This window comes from Dioscorea cayenensis, chromosome 15 (assembly GCF_009730915.1).
Source record: "Dioscorea cayenensis subsp. rotundata cultivar TDr96_F1 chromosome 15, TDr96_F1_v2_PseudoChromosome.rev07_lg8_w22 25.fasta, whole genome shotgun sequence".
NCBI lineage: Eukaryota > Viridiplantae > Streptophyta > Magnoliopsida > Dioscoreales > Dioscoreaceae > Dioscorea > Dioscorea cayenensis.
Window position 1 is genome coordinate 3,968,389 of NC_052485.1, and position 7,280 is coordinate 3,975,668.

General features: G+C 35.6%; 1 pseudogene; it reads left to right on the forward strand.

Annotated features, from left to right (window-relative positions):
- Positions 1-221: 221 nt before the first annotated feature.
- Positions 222-3,775, forward strand: LOC120277590 (annotated as a pseudogene).
- Positions 3,776-7,280: the final 3,505 nt, after the last annotated feature.

A 7,280-nucleotide genomic window follows, 5' to 3' on the forward strand; every position in this document is an offset into this window, starting at 1 on the left:
GGGAAACTCTCGCAGAATCTGAATTTTTGCCAACACTTTAGTTTAAACTAAAACGATCAATATTTTAAGTGGAAACATAAAATTTTTAAATGATAACTAGAAAATTTAAACGTTAAAACAAATATTTAAACAGAAGCACCTGACTTTCTCCTCTTCTCTTCCAAATCAAAGTTTTGATTTCTTGTTAGATTTGTTTTCAAGTTAATCAAGTTATTAAGAAGATGTTTATGCAACATGTGGTGGAGTCCATCAAGGACAAGCTCTTTGAGGAGAAGAACGTGATGATGATGAAGAAGGTGAAGGACACTGTTGTGTTGATGAAGAAGAATGTCTTAGATTTCACTGATTTCCATGCTTCTTTTCTTGATCGTCTGCATGAGTTATTGGGTCAGGGTGTCTCATTTCAACTTGTCAATTCCACCGTAGGTGATCCAAGTAAGTCATTTCTTTTTATTTTTTTTAATTTAATTTAATTATTTATATATATAAGCGGGAGTTTCTCATCTTTTTAGTTAGTTTAATGTTATTATATATGTATATACATAGATAAAAGGAACCGAGGAAAGATTGGAGCTCCGGCATATCTTGAAAAATGGATAACTTTGACATCAATAGCTGCCGGACAGTCAAGATTCGAGGTTACATTCGAAGTCAATGAGAAAGATGGTGTCCCCGGTGCGGTCATTGTAAAGAACAACCACCATACAGAGTTCTATCTCAAGACTTTGACTTTGGAAGATTTCCCGGGCCATCGTGATATTCATTTTATTTGCAACTCTTGGGTCTATCCTACTAACAAGTATAAATATGATCGTATTTTCTTCAATAACCATGTAAGTTCGAGTTTTATTATTTTTTATACTATTATGTTTATAAGATGAGAAATCCAGACTTATATATTTATACGTATTTCAGATGTATATCTCTGGCCAAACGCCAGAAACACTTGTGCCGTATAGAGAAGAAGAGCTTATACATCTCCGCGGAGATGATATCACCGGAGAGCTCCAAGAACATGACCGAGTTTATGCTTATGACTACTACAATGATCTTGGGCAACCGGACAAAGGGCCGGAATACGTCCGGCCAGTCCTTGGTGGCTCAAGTGAATACCCTTACCCTCGCCTTGGCCGCACTGGCCGGCCTCATACCCTTTTCCGATCCCAAAACTGAAACAAGACTACCATTACTGAGCTTGGACATATATGTCCCAAGAGATGAGAGATTTGGGCACTTGAAAATGTCGGGTTAATTTTTTCAAAGGTCACTCAACTTTGCCTTTGTTTCATTTTGGTTATCTAACTTCAATTTGCATCAAAAAGGTTACTCATCTTTAATTTTGTTTCTCCGGCAGGTCACCCGCGAGTAACCTGATTCATCTATCTAACGTGGCTGCTGGAAAAATACAGTCAGCCAATATTGTATCAAATAAGATATGAAATCCATTTGATTTTTTTTTCTTTTTTTTTATCTTTTTCATATGAAGATGACACTTAATTTATTTTTATAATTGTCTAATGTGTAATTAGAGTGTCCAATATTAGATGACTATGTTTTCCCAGTAGCCACGTCAGATAGATGAATCAGGTTACTCGCGGGTGACCTGCCGAAGAAACAAAATTAAAGATGAATAACCTTTTTGATGCAAATTGAAGTTAGGTAACCGAAATGAAACAAAGGCAAAGTTGAGTGACCTTTGAAAAAATTACTCCTGAAAATGTCTGATTTTCTTGGCTATGCTCTCAAGGCTATTGTCCAATCACTCCTTCCAACCTTAGAAGCACTTGCGGACATGTCACCCTTTGAATTTGATACTTTCCAAGATGTTCTTAATCTCTATGAAGGAGGGATTGAGTTGCCTGATATTCCAGAAATCAATGAAATCAAAGATGGGATTCCTTTGGAAATGATCAAAGAGCTTGTTCGCAGTGATGGAGAGCACTTGCTCAAGCTCCCTTTGCCCCAAGTTATTCAGAGTATGCTATTTCGTTTTTTGCATATATGGCTTACATGCATGAATTGAATCTTGATATTCTTGATAATGATAATGAGTTTTGTTTTGAATTACAGAGAACAAGTTTGCATGGAGAACAGATGAAGAATTCGGCAGAGAAATGCTTGCAGGTGTTAATCCAGTGATCATAAGAAGACTAGAAGAATTCCCACCAACCAGCAAGCTTGATCCAGAGACTTACGGCAACCATAAGAGTTCCATAACTTCAGCTCATATTAAGCAAAACTTAGAAGGATTAACTGTTGATCAAGCACTGAATAGTAACAAGCTCTTCATCTTGGATCACCATGACATGCTGATGCCTTACTTGAATCGGATCAATGAAACATCAACCAAAATCTATGCCACAAGAACTCTGTTGTTCCTCAAAGAAGACAGAACTCTGAAACCGATAGCGATTGAGCTGAGCTTACCGGATCCCAGAGGAGAAGAACATGGAGCTGTGAATCAAGTCTACACTCCTGCTGAACATGGTGTTCAAGGATCAATATGGCAACTAGCTAAAGCTTATGCTGCAGTTAATGACTCTGGAGTTCATCAACTTATAAGTCACTTTTTGAACACTCATGCAGTGATAGAACCGTTTGTGATAGCAACTAACAGACAGCTGAGCGTGATGCACCCAATCCACAAGCTTCTAAGTCCTCACTACCGTGACACAATGAACATCAATGCATTGGCTCGCCATATCCTAATCAACGCTGGTGGAATACTTGAACTCACTGTCTTTCCTGGCAAGTATGCAATGGAGATGTCTTCCGTTGTTTATAAGAGCTGGAAGTTCACTGAACAAGGCCTCCCTGCTGATCTACTCAAAAGGTATACATTATATATATATATATATATGAATTTGATTATTACAATGTTCTTATATGTGTATTTTTTTTTCGGTGATCAGAGGAGTGGCAGTGGAGGATAAAACACAGGCTAATAAGATAAGGTTGTTGATCAAGGATTACCCGTACGCAGTGGATGGGCTGGAAATTTGGTTTGCTATTAAAAAGTGGGTGAGTGATTACTGCAGTATTTACTATAAGAGTGATGGTGAAGTTCAAGGTGACACTGAGCTGCAACAATGGTGGAAAGAGGTGGTTGAGGTTGGACATGCATGGTGATAAGAAGAATGAAGAATGGTGGCCAAACATGGACAAGATCTGTGAGCTTGTGGAGTCATGCACAACCATCATATGGATAGCTTCAGCTCTCCATGCTGCAGTTAACTTTGGGCAATATCCATATGCCGGTTATCTTCCGAACAGGCCGACGATAAGCCGGAGACTAATGCCGGAGCGAGGGAGCAAAGAGTATGAAGAGTTGGAGAGAAATCCTGATGGAGTTCTCTTGAAAACAATCACAAGCCAACTTCAAACCATACTTGGTGTGTCATTGATAGAGATACTGTCAAGGCATTCTTCAGATGAAGTTTATTTGGGACAAAGAGACACAAAAGAGTGGACCAGTGATGGCAAAGCATTGGAAGCATTCAGAGAGTTTGGAGAAAGATTAGTTGAGATTGAGAACAAGATTATTAACATGAATGAAGATGAGAGCTTCAAGAACAGGAATGGACCAGTGGAAATGCCTTACACTTTGTTGTATCCTAATACATCTGATTTTACTAGAGTTGGTGGACTTACAGGGAGAGGAGTTCCCAATAGTGTTTCTATATGATTTAATTACTATATTGGAGAAGAAGATGATTAATTTATGTAATTAAGATTTTTATATGTATGTTAATGACCTATGGTTTTGTTTCTAATTGTTTGTGTTAATTGATTGAAGACTTTGAAGCTGAAAAAATGTAATGAAGATGATGAATAGTATGTGAATGTTTGAATGTATGTTTGCAGGTTTTATGTTTGTAGATTTTATGTTTGGTTCATTTAGTTTGCGTGTGTGAAATAATGGAGGGCTAGGATTGCTTTAGATTAGATTGTGTTTCAAGTTCGAGGCATGGAGAGCTTTTGCTGGAATGTTAAGTCAAGGGCTATGTTTGTAATTTTCTATATGTTGTAGTATGTTATAATGTTTTGGCTGGTGAATGAAAGTGATGAGAGTGTTTTTTGAGCTATGAACTTTCTTGTCTTTGAGTGAAGAGAAACTTGTGAGCTTTGGGATTTTGGTTGTTCCTCCATTGTTCATCTTCTTCTTAGCCCATTAAGAGTTTGTTGGAGAATAAAGTGATTAATTTATGTAATTAAGAAAACTTGGATTGCAAGGGAATAATAATATAAAAAGTGTTGGCAGGTAATTATTGGTCAAGGTTCTTTTAGGATAATTGTGATAAATGCATGTAAAATCAATGGCATGAATATAGACAGAGAAGTTGATCATACAACTTATGTGTCTTCATTCAATGATAAAATACACGTCTATAAAAAAATTGAAGTGCTGATGATAATAAATATAATAATATTTTTAAATTACTTGTGTGCGTGTAGATTTAAACTTAAAATTTTTAAATTAGCTCGTGGAACACTTTTTATTGTGGCACTAATGCTGATGGCTATAAATAGCAATTGCTGATTAAGTTTGAACAGACTCTAGCAATTGCTGATTAAGTTTGAATAGACTCTATTTTCAAGTCTTTAACGTTTTCGGCCAAGTCAAAACGATCAAATATGACTTTCTAATTATGATATTATATATATATGGACAAACTTCTTATTTAGGCTTTTTTTTAATATTGTAAAAAAATAAAAAATTATTGAAATACGCATGTTCTGTATTATTCACCGAAGTGCGTATTTTGGGAGAAAAATGGAAAAATTTTCCCGTTTTCTTTTTTTTTTTAAATTTTTTGAATTATTAAATAGAAAAACGGGAGAATATCTTCCGTTTTCCTTTTTTAAAAAAAATAAAAAAATAAAAAGTGGAAAACGGGATTCTTTCCCGTTTTCCATTTTTGATTTTAAAAAATATAATATATATATATATATATAACTAGGGATAGCAACGGGTCGGGTCGGGTCGGGTGGGGTTTTACCATACCTGTACCTGTACCCGCTATCCTGCTAGTATACCCGAACCCGAAACTGAACCCGACAGGTTTTAAAAGCCCCAACCCACACCTGCACCCGACTGGTAATCTGGTATCCGCGTGTATAGTCCGCCTCCATATTAAAAAAATTAATAAAAAATATTTTTTTAATAGAAAAATAACTTAAAAGTAATTATAATTTTTTTATAAAATAAAATAAAATTATTGTAAAATTACAAGACTAAACATAGAGGAAAAATAAAAAACCCTAAATTGTTAAGTTGTTGAACATATTAGTATATATATATATATTATATAAATATTTTAGTAATTTTAATTTCGGGTCGGGTATTAGAATTTCCATACCCGCACCGCACCCGTTTCATACAAGTCGGGTTTTACCCGAACCCGACCCGAAACCCGGTCAAATTGGGTTTTACCCGTCAAACTCGGGTCGGGTCGGGTCGGGTAGGGTCGGGTTTGGGTATTATTGACATCCCTATATATAACCCTCACTTCTAAATTACTAACCGCCATATTATTTATTTAACAATTATAATTACTTTCGTCAGATTTTTTATTATTATTTGTTCTTATATAATACCCACTTCCCACTTCAAACCATCTCGCCTCCATTCTCATTTTCTCCCATTTTAATCTTATTTCAACTCATAATTATTGATCGGTGCAAGTTTGACCGATCTACTTTGTACTAATTACTGACCGGTGCAGGTTTGAACAACCTACTTTGTGCTAAGTGCTGACCGGTGCAGGTTTCACCATCCTACTTTATGCTAATTACTAACCGGTGTAGGTTTGACCGACCTACTTTGTACTAATTACTGACCGGTGCAGGTTTGACCGACCTATTTTGTGCTAATTACTGACCGGTGCAAGTTTGACAGTCCTACTTTGTACTAAGTACTTATCGGTTCAGGTTTGACCATCCTACTTTGTACTAATTAATTGCCGGTGCAACTTTGACCAACCTACTTTGTACTAATTACTGACAGGTGCAGATTTGACCGACCTACTTTGTGCTAATTACTGACTGGTGCAGGTTTGACCGACCTACTTTGTAGTAATTACATACAGGTGTAAGTTTTACTGTCCTAATTACTGACCGGTGCATGTTTTACAGTCCTACTTTGTACTAAATATTTCATCTAATAATTTTTTACTAGTGCCAGTTTGACCTTTTTGTTTCTAATATTCTTCGAAATTTGTAGGTTTGAAAAAAAAATAAAACGTTATATATATATAGCTATTATTTTTAGTTAAAAAATAATTATATAAAAAACATTTGTTTATATCTTAACGGTGAAGCATGTAACCGTTAAGATTTTTTTTTGTTTAAAAAAAAAGAGAAAACGGGAGAAACTCTCCGTTTTCAAATTTTTTTAATTAAAAAATTAGAAAACGGGAGAAACTCTCCCGTTTTCTATATTTTAAAAAAAAATTTAAAAGGTTGAAAACGGGAAAGTTTTCCGTTTTATCAACATGCGTATTTTTGTAAATAAACCCGAACATGTCTAGCTATTTTGATAAATATTTTATTTTTTTTGTAATATTTTAAAGAAAAAAAAAGCCTCTTATTTATGGGGAAGGCGAGGATGAGTGTGAGCCACGCTTTGTGGTGGTGTCGGTCTGCCTCTTTGTGTCTAGATTTGCATGGTCATGGGGCCCTCTTGGTTGGTTGATAGCAAGTGAAATATTCACACTAGAAACAAGAACAACAGGTTACGCGTTTGCTGTGAGTTCAAACATGCTCTTCACATTCCTCATTGCACAAGCATTTATGTCATTGTTGTGCCAGGTGAAGCCTGGTATCTTCTTCTTCTTCACGGCATGGATTATCATCATGGCGTTGTTACAATACTTCATGCTGCAGGAGACCAAAGGCATTCCGATGAAGGAGATGACTCACACAGTTTGGAAGAATCATTGGTATTGGAAGAGGTTCATGGTTGAGGATGAATGTGAGCTTTCCAAGATGGAGAAAGGCATTTCACCCTAAAGATTATAAACTTTCAAGACGGTTTGGTACTTAGTAATGATATATTAACACGGTAATGAGATTTCCGTGGTAATGAGGTCGTGAATGTTATATGTCTAGGAATGTTGTGGTAATGTGAGAATACCATGTTTGGTTAAGAATTTATATTACTGGTACTTTTTCATTACCATGTTTGGTTAGTCATGGTAATCACCTCATTAATATGTCAAATATACCAAAATACCCCTACATATAAAATTTTGAAAAATATTATTTAAAGTATTTAGATA